Raw genomic sequence first — 21854 nt, forward strand, 5'->3', positions numbered from 1 at the left:
CCTGTGAATTCTCCCTGTCCCCATTTGCTCCATCTCCAATTCCTCCCTTCTCTTGGGCTCTAATAATACTGTGGCTTCCAGTTCCCCTCAGAGCGATGGCTTCCCACCATTGCTATTTCCTGGCAGCTTTGCTAGCCATCATTTTTTCCTTTACCTCAGCCCACACTCCTGCCAGATTAGAAACCAATTAATCCACGATTTCATGGAAGCCTTTGAGTGTAGCAGTGTGCCTCGTTCGATTTGTCTCTCCTGTAGGAAATCTCAGATTAGTCTTAAGGTATCTTTTTACTTTTAAACCTAGCATTTAAAGCAGTAGACCCCCTGATGGGTATTTCTATACGTGCTTAGTTGTTGGGCTTGAACACACACGCCAACTCTCCTGTCTCTATACCCTCCTCTCTACTTGTATCCAACCCATATCCCATCTTCTATTATGCTTCCCCTAAAACTTCCCTTCCTCCCTCTCATCAGCTTCTTTTTAGTTTTCTCTACTGGCGTTCATTCCTCATCAACACACATTTATCAGAATTAGAGGCCAGGGTCTCATGTTGGGGAAGATAGGCGGCACCTGGCCTTTTAAGTTGGATGACCTCACTTCGTTTAATATTTCTCCACTATTTTCCTGAGATTTGTGTTTTCATTTTTTATGGCTGATTCCACTTCCTAATTATTGAGAATAGCAATAAACATGAGCTTGCCAGTATCTCTATGGTGGCATACAGAGATTTATTTTGAGGGATGTATTCGCCCTTGACTAGTATGGTTGGGTTACTAAAAGTAGTTCTACTTTTATTTCTTTGAGAACCCTAAACACTGATTTCCATTGATTGCCTCAGTTTGCCCTTCCATGAAAAGCAGGAGTCCCTCTCTCATATCTTCATTAGCATTTGTTGTCCTGTGTTTTCTTCATAGCAGCCATGCTGACTGAGCTAAGGTGGGTTTTCCTAGCAGCTTTCGTTTTCATTTTCTGGATGCTTAAGGATGTTGAAAATCTTTTCTTAAAATGCTGTTTTTCTGGTCAAGTGTTGTAGCATGAATTCTAATTGTTCTTAATAATAAAAACCCAGAGTCGGGTATAGGGGTGAAAGCTGAGAGATCAGAGAAGCAGAGCAGACAGCCACTAGAGTTCTTACCTCTACCAATGCTCAGGCCAAAAAGGCAATCCTGTCTTCAGACTGCCTGCTGCTCAGACTGCCTAAGCTCCTGTCTCCTTCCCCTTCCATTCCTCTCTCATCCCAGCCGTATCGTTCCTTTCTCCACCTCCCTAGTGCTGGGATTAAAGGCATTGGAGCTGGGATCACCTTTGTGTGAGCTGTTTCTCTTTTAGACTGGATCAACTTTGTGTAGTCCAGGGTGGCCTTTGAACCAACAGATCAGTCTGCCTTTGTCTCCTCAGTCTGGGGATTAAAGGTGTATGCCTTGCCGACATTGCCTGGCCTCTAGTTGCTTAGCTCTGCATGCTGATCTTCACGGAAGTTTTATTTGTTAAAGTACAAACAAAATATCACTTCAATCTATATTTTGAGAGCAATTTTCTCAGTTCATTGGCCTATTGATTGGCAGTTTTGAGCTTTTGGGTGTTAAAATTCTTATATTTTTTATATTCTAGATATTGACCTCTTGTTTAAAGTATGGCTGGCAATAAATGTCTGCACATGGTCTTTAGAGAGGGAGTCATATTTCAAACATTTTCCAGTTTGTTGGTTGAGTCTGTGGATCCCGAGCCTTCAGGTAGAAGGGGCTGAGGGCACTCTCCCTTATCTCTCCAAGCAGCAGCATGATAAATGACTACCTACTGGCAGAACCAATATTCCAGAGCTGGTGTCACCTTGGGGGATATTTGCTAAGTCTGTGGAAATATTTAAAAAGTGCCATGGGATGAATGTAATGGATTCTTATTTGGAAACTGAATAGAACCCACAGAAAACTCACACACATACACACAAGCAAGATACAAATAAGTCTAAAACATAAGGAAATCAGGGAATGGTTGAGATGGCTCAGTGGTTAAAGGGGTGAATTTACTTTTTCCAGTCCCAAAAGCTAAGATGTCACCTTTGAATCTGTTTGTATATGCTGTTAGGACAAAATTCACAAACTACCCAGTACATTTTCTTCTTTGTCCCGAACGGTGAAGACCCAAGAGAAAGAGGAGCCTTGATTTTAGAGCATCTGGTGAAGCCAGGACAACTGGCAAGAACATGAGAGTGTACAGTAGTCCTGAAGTGTCACAGCCTTCTCTGCCTGAGGCCTTGCCTTTCATTCCTTTAAGGGGCTGACCTGTCCTCCTTGTGCCTGCTGACAATACAGAGAATTGGTGATTACAATAAAACATGAGTTTTGCAATAGTTTGTGCACTGAAAATTTAAAGCAACAAGAAGGGCCCAAAGCCCAGGATGGTCAGCCCAGAGTGGCTCCAGAAAGCAGGCAGACATAAAACCAATATCACAGAAACCAACAAAAGTACGCAAGAGGAGACACTGGAAAGTAAACTGTCTTCAGGTCCTTTTTATAGGTCCCTGTCTATAGGAAGGGATATTGCATACTTTTTAGTAGTCAGTAACAGTAGGAGCTGCAGGTAGAGTCTCAATTTGTGGTAGCTCTTTGGCGAAAGGAGTTTAGAGAAGCCATTTTCCTGTGTCACATTAGAGCTTTGACCCAAGTAGGTCAGAGATTGATCTTCACTTTATTTTTTGGTTGTGCCAATTTGTGTGAGTTTGTGTTATATAAGATCTTTTATAGAGCCCAGGCTGTCCTCACACACAAACATGGAACATAAAGGCTGAGAACAATTGGGAAATTATTACTTTTTAACAATTGTCTTGGTTGTGTGCTTTTGGAGAGTGTACTGAATGCTTACATAGTTCTCAGACATATAAGGTCTTTCTATTGTCTTTATTATGAAACAGTAAAAAAAACTCTGTCCCCAAAATGAAGCCAGAGATAAAATCCATTTGCTGAAAGAGCATTTATTTCATGGCTTCAAGATGAAAACATGGTTGCACGATCAGAAATTTTAATCAGAAATCAAAATGGAGGGAAGTCCCACTCTTGGCTCGCAGAAGAATAATTAAACAGATACTTTGGCAAGGTAACCCTCGCTGCTTTTTAATCATTCTTTCCTCAGCACGCAGTGTTTGGGATTTTGGTTTTTACAACTGTAGAGGTGTGGGAAAAGCAAAGATTGATTAACGACATTCCCAGAAAGTAAGCAAACAGCTTTGGGGTGCTTGATGAGAAAGGGTCGCTTAGAAAGATGTAAACCATGAGTTCATGTAAAACAGGGGTTGCCATGGATTGCTATAAACTCTTTGACACAGTTAGTTGGATGGGGGAAGGGTTAGTCACTGAGAAACAGAATGCTGGGGAGGGAAAACATCTAGGAAGTAAATAATTCTGTATTGACGTGTTGGGTTTATTCTTACGTGAGGACCCCAAGATGGCTTTTCAAACATGTGATGAAACACACTGCTATGGCACTTAAAAAAAGGTCAACCAGACATCCCCATTGGAAGCTATCTTCATGTGCACAACTGTTAAAGCAGGGTTGGGGGTGAGCATACTCTGGGTTATATACACTTCCTGTGAGGTCTATGGGCGCTGAGCAGCACCTGAGCTTGCTCTTCACACCCAATGTGCCCAGTGCTTCTTACACAGGACAAAAAGAGGGCACAAACGTGAATCACAGTAGCCAGAATCTATAGCAAAATATGCATTTGAAAATCTACATCTCAGATGGAGTGTTGATTCACTCTTTCCAAGCTGATAAAATAATTACGAATAGCTGGGCAATGGTAGCACACACATTAAGTCCAGGTCTTGGGAGGCAGAGGCAGGCAGATCTGAGTTCAATGCTAGCCTGGTCTACAAAGAGTTCCAGGATAGCCAGGGCTATTCCACTGAGAAACCCTGTGTTGAAATATTAATATATAATAATAATAAATAATAGTAATTGATATTTGAAATAACTTTGACATTTTTGTAATTACATAGTGCATCTCCTGATTCTTCCCCTTGGTTTTCTTTATTTAAAATGTGTTTCTTACTTTGTAGACCAGACACTCCTTCTATGCATTAAAGAGGAAGAGAGAAGGAGAACTATATAATAGGAAAAGCTGCCTCAAGGCAAAAAGAGCCAAATGCTATTACACATGTATCATTCAGCCCTTACAGTAAATGCGCAGAGTTAGTCATAGTTTCCTGTATCTTACAAAGTCATACAGGTTGTGAATGGAATTCTCTGGCTCCAGGTGATCAATGAGTCGATGTTTTCACAACCCTAAGCCATATTCCTCCCTCTCTCCTCATCCTACATCACGCCTCTTATTCGGCACTTTTAAGCTACTTAGAAGATGGTTCGTTGCCATCAATTACTTTCTTTACTCAGCTGTGGACGTCCAAGCTCTTCCATGGAAAGACGTGCCATTTTAAATTAGACATGAAGGAGGAACTCATTTTCAGAGGAAAAATTACATTGGATTGTTCTTAAGATTGTTGAAGGTAGAAAAATAAAGCCTCATTGGACATCTGAGAGGACTTGGGGGGAGGGTAGGGTTCCAGAACATCAGAAGAGTGAGCTACTCACACGGGTTCCTCACACCAGCACTGCCAAAGGCAGTCCCTATAGTTACTATGTTGGCAACTCAGGAACAAGTCATCCCCCCCCCCCCAGAGCACTTAGCAACTTAGTGCTGATATTGTTGCCTTCCCATTATCTGTAAAGTCTGTTTCTGAAGTATAGCTTTAATTCAGGAAACGGGAAGCACTAACTTGTGAACACATTTTCTTTAAGAAGAGTCAAACATACGGGTAGAATGGTCCGGTCCGTGCTCCACTGAGAAACTCCGAAGCATCTTTTTCTATGGGCAGTGATTTAAAAAATAAACCTAGAGTGGCAGGTAGAGTTAAAAACCAGATAATGTCAATTCTAACTGCTGTTTTCCCCTTGGTTTTCCTCGTAAAAGCTCTGTAAACTGTCACCTTTTACCCAGCAGAATTTGATGTGGAGATCAGCAGCTGTCTCAGGGGAAGAGGTTTTGCCCCACAGGTTTAAAGGAAAAAGTTTCATTTCCCAACGTGCAGCTTCCTCTCAACTAAGACACACGCACTTGACGTGCTCTCACCAATGTAAAACACTGCATCTTTAAGTAGTCTCAGAGAACTAAGCGTGCCAATCAATACTAAATCCAATGATTCATCGCCCATGATCTCAGAGATGGACCTAGGTTTGTTCTTCTAGTTCTTCCGAGCTCAGCACTTTGTCTGTCCCTCATACAGCTTCGTGATGCACTGGTGAGAAGTGGAGGCTGCCTAAGACACTATGGGACTAAGAAGATAAAGGCATCTCTTTGTGTGGCAGTCAGGAAAAGGCCATTATCTTTTGTTGCTAGTCAACCCTTGTAGAAATGTCAACATTTGCTTTCCATGCCTTTGTTTCACTGAAGCATTCCAAACATTTCCTTGAAGTCATTAAACAAGCCACTAGGGTTTTTCCGTATTCAATTCCTTTTTTTCTCTCTAAGGTGAGCTCTTAATCATTACAGATTTTTTATACATATAAAAAGTGACTAACGAAAGTCCGATATCTTGGTACAATTATTCACATATAATGAAACACCATTAAAGTACAGGACACTGTTCTCATTTATACCTCCTTTGTCAATGAGGAGAGAAACTGGGTGTTGACCAGTGGTGGCGTTGTAAGTTTGTATGCTAGAGCTGATAAAGGTATATAACAAAGTTGCAGTAGTATTTCACAGACATGAGTGGCTGGGCAGATGACCAGATAATTCATTGAAAGCAAATGAACGCTGTTTGGTAATACATTCAAATGCTTTCTCGTCTCCGGCACCACTCTGTGTCACATGGCATGGGGAAGGGGGGAGCTTCCTGCCCTTGAATTTCACGCATCAGACTTGACCGATCACAGCACTGAAACAAAATTTGGAAGCAAAGAAGACACAAAACCACACGGTGATCCCTTTACCATTAGCAAGTCAGTGAGTAAGCTACACAGAGAACAGTTGAAGACTTTTAATCCTTTGTTTTTGTGTACCATGCAGCTCTGAACGTAGATGGTCTTTTCCTGCGGTTATTTGAATTTACTGGTTCTAGGAAGGTTAGTGGCAAGCCAAAGACTCACAGTATCTTTCTCTCGCCTTTATTTCCTGCATTTTTTTTAACATCCTAAATTTTATGTGCCCTTTCCCACATGAAGGACTTGCTTGCAATGCTCTGATTGAATCTACTGTAGTCAGGAGCTATTGGTGAGATCAGAAGCAGGATCCACATACCCACTGGTTTCTATGACAACCACCATCATCATCAGTATTTACAGAATGCCTACAATGTGCCAGATATTAATGTATTTCTCACCAAACTCCTCATTAAAATGAGAACATCAGAGAAAATAAACACTAAGAAGGGTTAAGTAAGGTTTGAAAAGATCCCTGTAATTTGAAACAGTGAAGTCAGAATTCAGGTGGGACAAGAAGGGAAGCTGTTTGGTTTTTCGTGTTTGGTGTGTGTGCATGTTTGTATGCACATGTGTGTCTGCTGATGCACAAGTGTGCAAGTGTCTGTGAAAATCAGAGGTTGGGGTTGGCTGTCCTCTATGGTCTCCACCTTAGTTTTTGAGGCAAGGTCTCTCCCTGAACCCAGAACTTGCTGATTGGGACAACTAGCTGGCAGGAAGCTCCAGGCGTCTGCCATGTTTCTCCAGATCTCTGCTCTCTGATACCTCAGTTGAATGCTTCAGGTGTTAGTTTTGTCTTCAGAGGACTTGCCACATTATTAAGAAATATTTATTAAGAAATTATTTCTAAGAGGCAAGTTGTATATCCTCTGATTTTTTTTTTAAGTATTCTTGGGGACCCTGAGGTAACCGAAATTTGTTCAAGGATAAAAAAACTTTTCTCCTTCCCCAAGTCAAAGGCCATAAAAGCAAGGACTAGGTATGGGAAATAATCCTTTTTCATATAACCTGGGCTTCCTGGAAGGGTTATAAAACTTCTTCCTTGGCCGAAGACAGCAGGACAAGGATTCCCAACTTTTTGCATTCCTCAGAACTTTCTGGTATTGCTTTTAGTGTTTTGATAGGTTACCCTGAAAAATAAAAAGCAGATCTAACAATTATGCAGTGAAAGTAAGATCTGAAGCTTCAGTTGAACACCCAGGATCGCTCTGGTAAGGATGGGCCACAGAGGACAGTTAAGTCATAAGGCATGTGGCCACACTCAGTGATTCAGCAGTAAGCAAATATGGCTGCAAACTTGTCACCACTTCTTCCGAGCCAGTCCTTAGAACTCTATTGTCACTTAGTGACAACGTATATATTGCCTCATGATGTATATGAATATGTATAATTCCATGAGTGTCTAAATGTTCAACAATTGGAAAACTATGGGGGAAAAGTATTCAACTAAAATATATTAATAGTTTCTATTTAGATATTAAAATCCCTAGAATTGTCTTCTGCATATGTATTTGTCAGTTTCATGAAGCTGAACATATATCTTCATGAGCAATTCTTTAACTGCATTTCAATCCAATTGATAGACTTTATTGTAAGAATGAAATAAATGTATGTTAAGTGCTCAGTGCAGAACTTGACCTTTGTTGGCTCTTGGTGAATTTTATTCATTGCTATTGTTACTTTATCTGAAGAATTCTCATCTTCCCCATTTGGGAGGCACTGGGTTTCATTAGGATAGTAGAAACTGAGAGTTTTGTCTATGATGGGTTTTTAAGTTATTGATCAGCCTTATGTATGGAGAAGTTTTGTTTTATGATGAACCAACATATGCTTCCTTTGGGATTTTTCTTCCATCATCATGGTTAATTTTGATTGGCAGCTTGGCTGAATTAGGACACTCCTAGGGTATTAGTGAAGCACATCTCTAAGGATATCTGCAAGTGCTTTTCCAGACATAATTAGAACATGCAGACTCTGATCTCATGCACAGTTTAATCCTTTGAAGGTTTCATGATGTAATAGAATAATTGGGTAAGAGTTAAAGCCAGCAGCCACAGCCTTGTTGACAGAGTTGGTCACTATAAACACATCCTAGATCTCAATCATGCTTGACCCCTTAAATGTTTCTTTCTCCTGTTTCCTGTCTTCCATGATGTGAACAGATGCTCTGGTCAAATGCACGGTGTCAAGTGACAATATTTGAACCCTCTGAAGCTAAGAGCAAGCATAAGCCTTTCTTGCTGTCAGGTATTTGGTTGTAGAAACACAGTAAGTAACTAATACAGAGTTTATCTTACACTGGTGTCTGCTAGCGGGTTCTTCCTATTCTTGGGAACAAATTTTCCAATGACGTAGGAAAATGAACAGTAACATTTGTTTTGTACTCTCAAGGCTCAGTCATAGCTATTTCATTTGAGACTTTGAATACATCAGAAAAATATTGCCACCACGACTGTTTTATCGGTCAGTAATCCAATCTTAGAGAAGCTATTGACGCAAGATCATAGTATGCTGGGGGGTTGAGAATTAGCATATCAAGTAATCTGTTTGCTCACCAAAGAAATAAAATCCGTGTCCTTAGTTGCATTTTTTATTATGACGAGTTTATTCAGAATTTAACCAGAACAATTAAAACCATTGTAGGAGGCAAAAGTTGGAGAAGCTAGTCACATCACAACTACAGACAGGAGCAAAAAGAAATGGAGGAGTGTGTCCTCATTTGCTTGCTTGTTGTACTCAGGCTTGCTGTCCTACTGTAATGGATAAAAATGTAACCTCTTTTTGTTTGGTTTTTCAAGACCGGGTTTCTCTGTGTAACAATCCTAGCTTTTGTAGACCAGGCTGGCCTCTACAGAGATCTGCCTGCCTCTGCCTCCCAAGTGCTGGGATTTAAAGGCGTGCACCCCATGGATTGTAACTTGGAAATGTAAGCTAAATAAACCCCTTCTCCTCCACCCCTTCTTGCCACACACACACACACACACACACACACACACACACACAAAACCTCCTATACATCTTCCAAACATAACTATATCATAAAGGATGTCAGTGTGGCGATTTCTCAGAAAATTAAGGAACAACCTTCCTCAAGACCCAGTAATACCACTTTTGGGTATATATCCAAAGGATGCTCAATTGTGCCACAAGAACATGTGCTCAACTATGTTCATAGAAGCATTGTTTGTCATAGCCAGAACCTTGGAAACAACCTAAAATGCCCCTTGACCAAAAAAAAAAAAAATGGATAAGGAAAATGTGGTACATTTAAACAATGGAATACTACACAGCAGAAAAAAAACTATCTTGAATGTTGCAGGCAATTGGATGGAGCTAGAAAACATCGTTTTGAGTGAGGTAACCTAGACCCAGAAAGACAATTATCACGTGTACACACTCATAAGTGGTGGTTAAACATACAGCAAAGAAAACCAGCCCACAAATCACAATCCCAGAGAATCTAGGTAACAATGAGGACCCTAAGAGACATACATAGATCTAATCTACATGGGAAGTAGAAAAAGACAAGATCTCCTGAGTAAATTGGGAGCATGAGGACCTTGGAAGGAAGAGGATTGAAGAAGAGGAGGGGACAAGCAAGGAGGGGGGAGTAGAGAAAATGTAGAGCTCAATAAAAATCAATTAAAAAAATTTCACAGAGAACCCAAAACAGGGAATGCAGAGGCAACCAAGTGTGATTAAGGGAAGTTGGGAACCCTAGTTCAGAAGTAGAGACATCAGACTAAGCAATAAGAGTTGGAAACTGAGACATAGCATGGGCTACCCTGTCCCGAGGAGTGACAGTCTAAGAGAGGACAGAGGTCAGCAATGCTCCTGCTCCCTCTCCCTCCTCACCCTCTAAGCCCTGACCTGCCCATGCCGCAGGTGATGGGGAGGCAGGGATCTGAGAACCTCGGGGAAGAGATTGGTTCCTGAATGGAAGAGAGAGGCAGGGAAGAGGAGTGGATCCAAGAGCAGCCTGGCTGCAAATGCCTGAGCATCTGAGTCATACTGGGCTCATTCTCGGCTTACTGGGGTCATGTCACACGGACTAACCTCCTGGATTCTCCGTGTAACTGCCAGTGCAGGCTCAGTGCATTTGGCTTTCAGTTGGCTTTCTAGGCACTATAAAGCATTCTCTTCCTACTTTGCTCCGTATAACCTGGAAGTTTCTAAGTATCATTTTACATGTCTAACATCCAGAACCCACTAAATGTTTTGAATGATGGGCATTATGTCAGTAACTGTAGAGTAGCCAAGATCAATTCAATAGTGACATTTAAGGGAATGGCAGCAGAATGTGACAGTGAGATGTGGATTTTACTGCAATATGTTATCAAATCAAAATCAATGTGCATTTTCATGATATGCAAAACATCAAAATTTTAATGCCCAGAAATAATTAGCATTCATTCATGTTTAAGCAAGCTGCAATGGTTTTACGCTAATGTTTTTAACAATTGCTGAAGGATGAGATAACTTTGTCAAATATCTTTCAAATATTTTGATATATGTAAGAAAAGGAGGATATATGAGGGTCATATTGAGGCACACGTTGAGAGGATGTGTTAAAAAATCCCAAGTTGTTTCCATACATATTCATGTGAATGTGTAGAACACTCTTCCTAATGATGCACCGTCTAGCTTTCAATGCCCAATAAACCAAATACGACCGATCTCAGCACTACCTTGTAAGAAGGGATGCCTAACACAGGGGAAGCAGAGTTAGAATTATTTGAAATTAAAATACTTTGTAAATTTTGTAAAATGTGGTTATCATACACGTATTCCACTGCTGACCACTACAAGTCCCTCTTTCTCTCTCTCTCTCTCTCTCTCTCTCTCTCTCTCTCTCTCTCTCTCACACACACACACACACACACACACACACACACACACACACACACACCTCTCTGTCAAAATTAATGAATGACTGAATAAATAAATGCAATTTTAGACAATAGTACTTTATTTAGTAAAACAGAAGCTGGTAATTTGGGAAACAGTCCAGAAAAAAAAAATGAGCTTCTACAAATGTCGTAAACAGGAAGCCAAGTATGAATTAAATTGCCTAGTATGCAAAAACCAGCTTTGATGAGAAAGAAGAAGCCAATTCATTTAGTTTTTACTAAGGAAAATAACCATTCTGACAGTTCTATCCAGAAACCAACAAGAAAATGCAGAAGTGACCCGGCACTGAGTTTCCAGGAATGTCCTGCTATGTTGTGCAAGGTAAAGATGTCTAAGAAGTGAAGGAGGATTGAGTTTTTAAGCATCCTATCAAGACGCTCAAGGGACTGTGTCTGAAAGTGGCTGTCTGTGCATAAGTTTAGGGGTTATCTTCTAATAGTCATACAAAATTGCTAATATGAGTATTAACTCAAATATATAAATACTTTTATAGTAGTATTCATAGATTAAATTAATAGATTAAATTTGTCTTCTGAGATAACATGATTGCTCTTCAAACAAGTCATAGACACACAGGCACACAGGCAGGTACACACACACACCAGGTAGCATCCTCCAAAGGGAACACCATAATTCACTGAAAAGGATGAAAAGGGATAAGTGAAGGTGAACAACAGTGATTTGTGTAAGAAAACAGTATCTGGGTTGTTAATCACGGAGATGGTAAACACTCACTTTAGAACAAGGTGTGAGCTCTGACTCAGCTGGTCTAAGCACATTTCATTATTTCTGATTAAAACCACCACAAACACGAGACAGCGCCTCTTGGCTCAATTGTACTTTCTCAAATCTTTGCAAACGTGCACAACTGCCTGCTGACTCAGCAAAGCAGAAACGCTGTAGCCTCTTGGGGTTTAATATTTAAAGACTGAATTTAATTAATAGTGAACTTTGAGCCTAATGTTTAATGATCAGCTTAAAATATTAATACAGTAACGTCAGTGTATGTGTGTGCAAGGTCCTGACTTGCTTTCAGTGGCATAAAGCACTCTTTCTGTTGCTTTTCTTGTTAATAAGAATTCTCTATTACATTGGCAAATTTCGTAATCCTTGGTTTGCCAGAATTATGCTCCAAATTCAATCTGCTTTCTTTGAAGACACCTCTAAATTTTAACAGACTAAATATAAATAAAATGTGATATCATTTCTTTTTCATAGAATGATATCTCTCAATGGTAAATATGGACAGTTTGGAATAAATGACTCCTTGTCTTGAGATGCGAGGAAAAAATGAGACTTACTTAATATATATTGAAACCTGATATCAGTCGATATTATTCAATGGTTTCAGGTGACCTAAAGAGGAAAAATGGGAGCAACAACCTGATTGAGTTTGCAGCCTTATGTGTGCTTACAAAAACCCTCAGAAAGGCACTGGGGTCAGCATCTGCATTTTAATGAGCTGGTTTTGCCCATAAGATACACAATTAATTGTGGATAGAAGCAAAACTTATATTAGCATATTCATGGTATACATGAAAATAAGCTTTGACATAAATTACTTATGAATAAAAGAATGTTGGTGAAATGAAATCCTCTGGGGTAATTTTCATAACCCAAGGTTCATTTCTTTAATCCAAAGCTTCCACCACCAAAGCATATAGTACAAACTGAATTTAATGCTTCAAACTATTTGGAAAGAAGTTAAAATTTAATTTTGAAGTTCCTTTTTTCAAAGTGTAACATATTTACCCTCGAGAAGGCACAGCATTATATAAGAAGATAAAGAATAACTTTCTTCTTTATGCTAATTGAGCTGCCTAGATCCCCATTCTGACCACTCACCTCTGTAGACGTGCAGCTGGGGGCAGGAGTAAGAGACGGTACATCAAACCTAAACTGAGCATTGAGCCATCTCCTGTGATACTCGTCGTTTATTAGCGATGCTATTTGGAAAGATAAAGCCGAGCTATTGATGCTGATGCTGCACCTTCCCCGCCCACCTCATTATTCACAGGGCACTCTGTATTTCAGAACATTTTGATTTGTTCTACCGCTTAGTTCTCATTATATCTCCTGTGCTTGTGTGATTAATCTCATTTGATTCCTAAGAAACTTGAATAAAAATATTAAGACTCTGCTAAAAAAATTCATATTGTAGATAATCTGGTAATGGCAGGGAAAACAGAAGCTAAATTGAGATGTTTGACACTATATGAACAATAAAAGATCAGAGAAAAATGAAAGGCACTGGTCTGTAGGAACGATCAAACAGCATTAAATATGGTAACCCATTTGATCAATTTGTTGCAACAAAACTTCAAACACAGCTTCTGCTTAGGGTGTAAATTGCCCATGGGAAGAAGTCTTCCCCCATCCCATCTAGAACCTACATCAGAATGCCAACATGAATCCCTGCAGACTCCCAAACAAGTGGCAGGAGAGAATTTCACTACAAGCTGAAGAGTTTGCAATAACAAATTGAAGAGAGATTCTGAAAATGAACATTGAAGCTATTTTTTCTTTTTTACTCAGTCTTCATCTTTGCCGTCTGCTTCCAATGCCATCCCTACCACCAGGACACCTCTAGGTTCCTCCGCAAAAGCTTCACCCTTTGCATTGACAACACTGATTATAATCATATCCCACTCTGGTAAAAACACTTCTACATTTTGCATTCCCCCAAAATATTGCAAGAGCTAGACACAGGCTTGTGTATGCAATCCCAGCATTCAGGCTGTGGTCACTCGGGAATGACTACAATGAGTTCATGGACCATCTGTTCCATAGAGCGAGTTCTAGGCCATTTTCAGAGACAGGGAAATCCTGTCTCAGAAAAAGAAAAGAGAAAACAAAAGAAAAATATCAAATCTATTGTGACATAGGATCCTCAAAATAGCCCCATGTAGGGTTAAGTCATTGTCTTCATTTATCAATGAGGAGTAACACATACTCGGAGGACCTGGCCTAAGTCATGACAGCTCATGAGGAATAAAGGCAAATTGAGGACTACGTCCCCAGCTGTCTGGCCATCGCCCTTTCTGCTGCTTCAGCTCTGTGTTTCTACAAAGAACGAACACCTGAGTCGGAAGATTTCATCCTAAAATCTTACTTGTCTCGATGAATTAGCCTTGATGCCCCTTCCAACAGTTTCAGAGGGAAGGGAACAGAAATGAATTTATTTTGTTTATGCTCTTCAGGTTAAGCAATCGCTCATCAATGATGAGCAAACCGTTCGATTGAGTCATGATCATGTGGCGGGCAGCACCTGCCCTCCACCACCAAAACCAAAGCCAATGAACTAACATTTCTGAAGTGTTGTGAAAGGGGCCCTTCTAAGGAACATGAGAGTTATGTTCTATGATTTTAAATATGATATTTTCACTGAAATTAAAGTTTCATCAAGGATGCTTGCCACAGGGTGCTAACTATAAATATTATATAAATATTACTGTCTTTTTCTTTTCCACTCTAAGCACCAAGAGAGTAAATGGACTTTTCCAGCTAACAGCTTGGGACTGCAGATCCCCCCGCCTTTTTTAATCTCTATACCTTAGATTTTATTTTAGGATACAAACATAGCTATATTGGTCCATTTAGGTAACTGTTTGTTCTTCAGACACTAGCTCATAAAAAAAGCACCAAATCATGAAGCAGGCTTTGCTCTGATACCAACAGTATGACTTCACTACATAACATGACAGTGGCGTAGAAGCATTGCTGGGCCTGGGGACTGTCAATCCCAGTGACAGTCTTTATTAGTCAGGTTGGCAGGGCCTCCCACTCAGGGGAACTCTGGGGTATGAAATCTCTCAAAGAGCCTAAGGTACAGCAGCCAGACAGCTGAAGTCTTCCAAACAGATGAGTCTACTTAAACAAGCCCGTTACTGAGCATGAAACCTATTAAGCCACGGGGACAGCTATGACTTGTAGATTTTGATATGGTGTGCTAATTCTTGAGAGGAAATTTTAAGATAAGAAGTGCAAACTTTCATACTGGATTGAACTGTCAAGAGCAGCTGAACCAACAAAACGTTTTCCTCCCAGGCACCCTTGGTTAGGGACTTTGACCTTGCAATGATAAAGAAGCATGTTTCTAACAGAACCCAAAATTCTTAAATACCCTTTCTTGTGGGTGATTGTACACATTGCTGGCTATTCCGTGGAAAGTGCATTTTTCTAAAGCTAATTAGAATCATTTATGTTTTCTATCTTCATAGCAAGCAAATGAATCAATATCCTGACTGGCAGAGGTGTTCAAAGAAATCATATTTGCCCTATAAACACCTGCCAAAGTGTTTTCCTTATGCCTAACTGCGGGTGTTGAATTAAAAGAGGGGCCAGGAAAGGAAGAAAACCATACCTTTAAGTATTTTGTCTGCTTCGTCAAACATGAAATCCCGGCTCAGAGGAGTATAAAGGACGCCCATGTCTCTGCCTAACGCCCACCCTATGCTTGGCTCCCTCCATCACTCACGCACTCTGTTGCTTTTCTTTCCTGAAGGTGAGTCCAAGTCTTCCCTAAACTTTCCAGGAATCTTTCCTTTAGCCCATCTTTTACCTATTTCAGACAAGTCCATACATGATGTTTTAGAATCAACCACAATGATTTCAATGGAGCCGGTAGACAAGAACACAGCCGTGGATTGAGATTCCCTCCTCTCTGCAGCCTCGCAGTTGCTTCCTGTCAAAATGAGCTTGCAGCCGCACATGTGTGGTGTGCTTTCACCTCAGACTAGCATGGGGGCAGCAGTGCTGCTCAGAGAATTCCCATGCAGTCAGTGCTGCTGAAAGTAAGAGAATGCTTTTCAATTCTTTACTGAAAAAACATTTTAGTCCCTGAAATAAATGGTATATTGAGGATTGTGGGGGTGGGGGAGACACACACATAGAGAGAGGCTGGCTGAATTTTTGTACATCAGTCATGAGTGTGGGTGCCTGCAGAGGCCAGGAGATGACTTCGCGTTCTTTGGAACTGAGCTATGGATAGTTTTGAGCCATTAGAGTTGGATGCTAGGAACTGAACTCGGATCCTTTGGAAGATCAGCAAGTGCCTTTAAACACTGGGACATCTCCTAGCCCAAGAAGTCATATGAAAAAAGAAGTTAGCTTAGTCATTTGATGCTGAGCTATTTTATAGCATGAAAATAAGAACTCATTTTTACTTTCTTCAAAGAATTTGGACACTATGGTGCAACCTATAGTATGTTATTTTGTACGTGATAGAATTTTGGGTGTTCAATGAGAAAGCTGGTATAACCAAAAGGTTTTGAAAACTGGTCCTTTTGACTTAACTGTTGGAAAACTTCAAGAGCATGCAACAAAGGTCTTGTTTTTCATCATTGTAACTCATGTTTTTCTTTTCATCAACAAAATAAAATGGAACTTCAAGAAACAAAACATTGCTGTGATAGAGCAAGTGCTCAGGGAAGGGCCCTTTGGATCTGAGAAGCCCTCGTGGCAAATGTTTAAACTTGTTATCTGCTAAATTATGCTACACCACTCAGATGTGCCAGCTGCTGTGGACTCACACAAGGCAGTTAATACTTATAACTTTTAGCTAGGCTCATAAAATATATCAATCCAAATGCAACTCTAAAGGAATCGCTAAATCACTGTGTGTCCAAGGTGAAACCCTTTTGATGTTTCTAGGAACTCAGACTAAGACCATTTTATCACTTCCCTTTCTAGGTAAACAATTACGACACCCTGGTATGTTTAGTTAGCAACGATATTTCAACTAATGTGGTCAAAAGAAACTCCTGTGGCTAAATTTAAATGCTTATCTCCATGTGAGTTTCACCCCTGCCCCCACAGTATAGATGTCAATCACATTTAAGTCAAGGGGTTCTATTATTCTCGGAACATATTTCTAATTCATCTAATTCTCCATTTCGTTTCAAATTATTTTCCTGGTTATGTCTGCCTAACTGAAGGGGATCATTTTTGAGGAGAGCAGTTTGTTATTCCCATCTGCTCTCTTTGCAACTAAGATGAAGTAATATTTCTGTTTAATACAATTCTGTACCAACAAACCAAAATGACAAGTAATTGATCATGGGTCAGAGTCTTTAAAAGGTGTTAGGAGTTTGTGAAATGGTATCCTTCTCAAATGCATGTCTTTCATCCCCATTTACCGTATTGTCTTTGACTGTCAATCATTTTTGCTGTAATATAATTATCTTAATTATAATTATCTTAAACACAAAGTACAGTGTGACACGGTGTGTCCTAAGATGTAAGTTTGTGTATGCTGAATCCACTCTTTCTTACCTTGCTTGATGAACCATAAAGCAATGTCATAGATACTTACCATATGAAAAACAAAATTAGACTTCTCTGCCCAAAAACTGAGACTAAAGATCTAGTAACATGTAGAGCAGTTCATATGGAATGCATCTTGGCTACATTAAAAATCAAAGGGCTGATGATGTTTCTAAGGATTCGGAAGATACATACATACACACGTAGACTCTTTAGAAACCTGTATATGCGTGTGCATGTATGTATATAATCTTCTATGCATGACTTGAGTGGAACAGATGTTAAGTTTTTCCAGGTAAACTGGGATGTACAGTTACCTTCTACATACAGGCATTATATTTTCTGCAGCATCCCTGCTGTTCAATATTGGTGAATAAGAACTGGAGTATTTCATCAATAACCAGCCTCACATACCCCAAAGCACGCAATGGTCCCTGAAGTAAAGGTGTACTTTACAGTATACCTTTGATATGTGTGCATTCATTTGGACATTTTCCACTAAACTATTTGTTTCTAAATATAAAATTCCTTTCTTCAAAATTCCCATAAAAGATCCATTGAACCTGGCCTTTCTGTAAGAGTTTTAAAGTTTTGACTTGAAAACTCACTCTGGTCACTGCTGACCGACTTGGCTAAGATCCAGACTGGAAACCCGGCTCTCACAGAGTTGGTGTGAGCTGTGCTCTGCAGGCTCTGCTCAGGACTTGGCTTGTGGAGGAGGCGGCCTTACAGTCCCACACCTGAGCTGTTCAGCAGAAAGGGCTGCCAAGAAAATCTCTTCAGATCCCCGAGTGCCGTTTGCACTTACCAACGTTGATACGGAAAAAAAATAATTTTTAAAGTATTCTAGTCTGTCATTATTTAAAACGATAAAAGTTGTAACAAACTATAGAAGTGATCCCTGAAAGTTGTAGTCTTTAAGATGGAAGTATGTAAAAGCCAACCAGGCCATGTTTCAGGGAAATGAGCGCAGATGACCAGGCTCACATACCACTGCCCCTCTAGAAGAGAGGCCATTATTAAGTTTGAGCCATACAAGAGCTTATCTATCCATTTCATCAGAACCGATCAGTATAGTTTCAGAAATTAGGCATTCAATTGCTAAACACAGTCATTACTGATAAAACTCAAATATAAAACTAAAAGGGAATACTTACTGAAAACACATCGTTCCCTTGTTGGTTTGCTACATTTTACTATCAACGCTTAGGGTTATTGCTGTCTCTTTGATCTGTGTTTAGGATTACAATGGTATGTTCCTGCACATGCCCTCCCATCTCCATGCTTAGTGACGTCACCCTGGGCTCCTAGAGTCAGAGCCAGCAAAGGCACCAAACCGATCTCCTCCTCTCTACTTCACAGGGCCCTGCAGGAGCTCACACATTCACCAGGCGGCAGGAGCTCTGTCCTTATCCTAGTGATCTGACCGGCCCTCCCAGCTGCTGCACCATTTGCCTGGACTTTGCCTTTCTCTTCAGCTATTGAAATATTTAAACACCCTCCTCATTCCAAAGTTCTCAAAAAAACGCACATAATCCTGGTTTCGAGTCTTTTTGTTAGTGGGATCGTGCACATCATAACCAAATTGATATCCTGGTGGGCCTCTTACAGCATGTTGGACGTTATGATCTCAACCTTAAAGGTCGTTCTGCTGCTATTGATCCACAGGAGTACAAAAAAAAGGTGCTGTGTATTTTGTTTCATTTAAGCCTGTGCCCTGTTATAATACCAAATTGTTATAGGCCTAGCTGGGAAGGGAACAATGCTCTTACTTGCATGATTAGCTTAAAATATCTAGTTATTCAGTATTTCATGGCAGAGATAACTCAGTAATTTTTCCATTTTCTCTTGTACCTCAATAATTCAAATCAATTTTTGCTTTGTACATCAAGGTGTTATCAAGTTTATCCCAGAGGCAAAATTCATATATCCTATTGTGAGCTGAATTCTGAATATTGATGAACCATAATACTATAGTCCAAAGCTTCATATGGAAGGTTCTAATTTGAGTTCACGAAAACAATTAAGTTGTGTTGATTTAAGGAAATTTATTCCATTATAAAAGTTAACAAGACACAAAGAAATATTAGACTGAAACATGAGTCCAGGTTTATAAAGATTAGCATATCTTCCAAAAAGAGGAACAGCAAGGTGGACCCTGCAGACTTACATTTTTAGAAGAGTTTGTTACAAGCTTTAAAACCGATTCTCCATCCTATATATGGGATCGCCATAAAAATAACAATAACTGATTTCTCTGGGTACCCCATAGACATGCATCCATTTATATTTAGTTACACATTTTCACTAGGTTAATGATATCTCTATAATATAAAAATGATCTGATATTGGAAGTCACAGTCCTAAAGTAAAAATAAATGCAGTCTTAATGTTCCTACCCTATTTAGTTCTCCCATTAAATTTTTCACTGCCTGTCATCCTGTTGCCTAGTAACAAACTACTGTAGTTAATTTTTTCCCTTTTCTTTATTGAAAATAGTTTTTTTTAATATAATTCTGATTATGGTATTCCCTCCCTCTACTCATGCCTGTTCCTCCTCACCTCACATCCCATGCTGCTCCATACCCTTTCTGTCTCTTCTTAGAAACCAAACAGGCATCTAAGTAATAATACACTAAAATAAATCAAAAAACAAGCAAATTGGAATACAACAAAACAACCAAACAAGAAAGAGCCAAGGAAAACTCAAACACATACCAGAGACACACACCTTCACACACTCTGGAATCCCATAAAAACCTTCTAGGCGCCATACTGTGTATGCAAAGAATTCCTTACAGGTTGGGGAAAATAAAACAAAACAATAACATTATTCCTCAACATTATGAGACAAAGACCCTACATAGATGTTTGGTTTTTGTTGCCCATCTACTCCTGGGCGTGGGACCTACCCTGAAGAATGGTTGATTTCCTCAGTGAGACTCTTTTGGAGCAAACTAATTTTGCATCTGCTAGTGGCTGTCAAGAGAGCTTCTGAGGCAGGGATGAGAGTGTGTGTCCACTTCTTTCAGCTCTAGGATCCCATCTGACGCAGACGTGAGCAGGCCCTGTGCGTGATGCCACAGCTCCGGACAGCAACGCCACTTTGAGATTTCACAGGAGAGAGAAAGTGAAAATGGCACAAAACAGGAAGAGAACAATTAAGGAAGAAAGGAAAACGGTCACATGTTGCCTGCTGAGTCTCGCATGCATTCCTTGCTGGACCTGCCTTCATTCTGGAGTGTAAGAATCACTCAGGTTGCTCCTCTCCTGGCTTCCTCTCAAATGGTCACTTGCAACTGGAGAGCAAGAGGGGGGAGGGGAGAACTTCCAGAACATCTCATTGTTTTTATTTCCCACTCAAATATATAATGAGGCCCTTCACAGCAATATCTACATTGATCTCTTCTGTGATTTTTTAAAATCTTTGTAGGCAATGGCAACGTGGTTCTAGTGTTTTCCAGGAGACCATGGTTATGAACAAACCTACTTTTCTCTGGATCCCTCTAGCTGTTGGGGTAGTAATGGCTTCTGGTTGCCTCCCTAACTCCTGGCACATGCTGGAGCTGCCCCAGCACAAATGAGCAAGGGCTCTCCATTAGACTTGTTCGACTGAAGTATTGTACAGTTATTTTTGCTGTGCTAACTGAAGCAGGAGAGGAAGACTGGATAGACAAGAAACAGGCATGAGTCATCTGCTTTACATCCTAGGTAATCAGGATTCCTGCCATTGCAGGGTATGGAAAACAGCAGGGAAAACAGCACAAAATGAGTAGGAATATTTATCGAGCCCTTTTTGTGTACAAGTGGCTTTCTGAGCCTTGAATGTTGACCAATGAAGAGGCCGATGTTCAGAGATAGCTTTCTAAAGAAAATCACAGGTTTCAAAGTCACAAGCAAAGAACTGACTTTTGAGCTTTGCTATTAGAGAATGCTTCCCAATTAGCAGACACTGAGTATACATTAAGGCATAATTCAGAGAGGGCTGAGGGACTTGAAATATATACATCATAAATGTCAAGTAATGACATCCAAGAGACGGTAATGGCCGTACCAAGCTTAGTGGAAAGTAGTCCTTACCATTGGGAAAGCTAACTGGTCTTATTACTTAAGTGTTTGCTCTTAGCTGTGTCCATCTATAACTTACGATCGTTAGTGGAGAAACAGTCTCTGGAACAAGTGTGCTCACAAAAGGCGTGTGCTATTTTGGGGTCATTTGGTGGAATTTGGAATCTTTGTGTCCGTGACAGTTATTTGGTATTTTTTGTTCTTCTTCCTCCATGGCAATGACTTCTCATCACTCATGTGTTTTATCGAGATGCCCACTGCATTTTAAAACACAAATGTTAGGTTGGTGGATGATAAGAAGCAACCCTCATGTGTTTCCATTCCCGGAGTATTAGCCTACACCTCGTCACTCCCAAATCACTCTCGAGAAACAGACACTTTTATCCAAGTACTTTCTGGACCACATCCGTATCTCCTTAGGAATCTGATTTACAATCTTTAACTTCCTATCTCTCAGCATCAGACTGTCGCTGTCAGGACCCTTTCCATTTCTGCCAATGTGGGCACAGTAAGTCACCTCCCCCACTTGCCCAAGGGGAAACCTTAAGCTCTTGCTTCCTTATGCTAAGTCTCCAGTCCCTTCTCACCCTGATCACAACATTCATTTCTTCACTGTTTAGGCTCCTGCTCTTTATTT

Source organism: Microtus oregoni, unplaced genomic scaffold (genome assembly GCF_018167655.1).
Source record: "Microtus oregoni isolate MIOR12 unplaced genomic scaffold, Mior012 000014F_ref0000157, whole genome shotgun sequence".
Classification (NCBI taxonomy): domain Eukaryota; kingdom Metazoa; phylum Chordata; class Mammalia; order Rodentia; family Cricetidae; genus Microtus; species Microtus oregoni.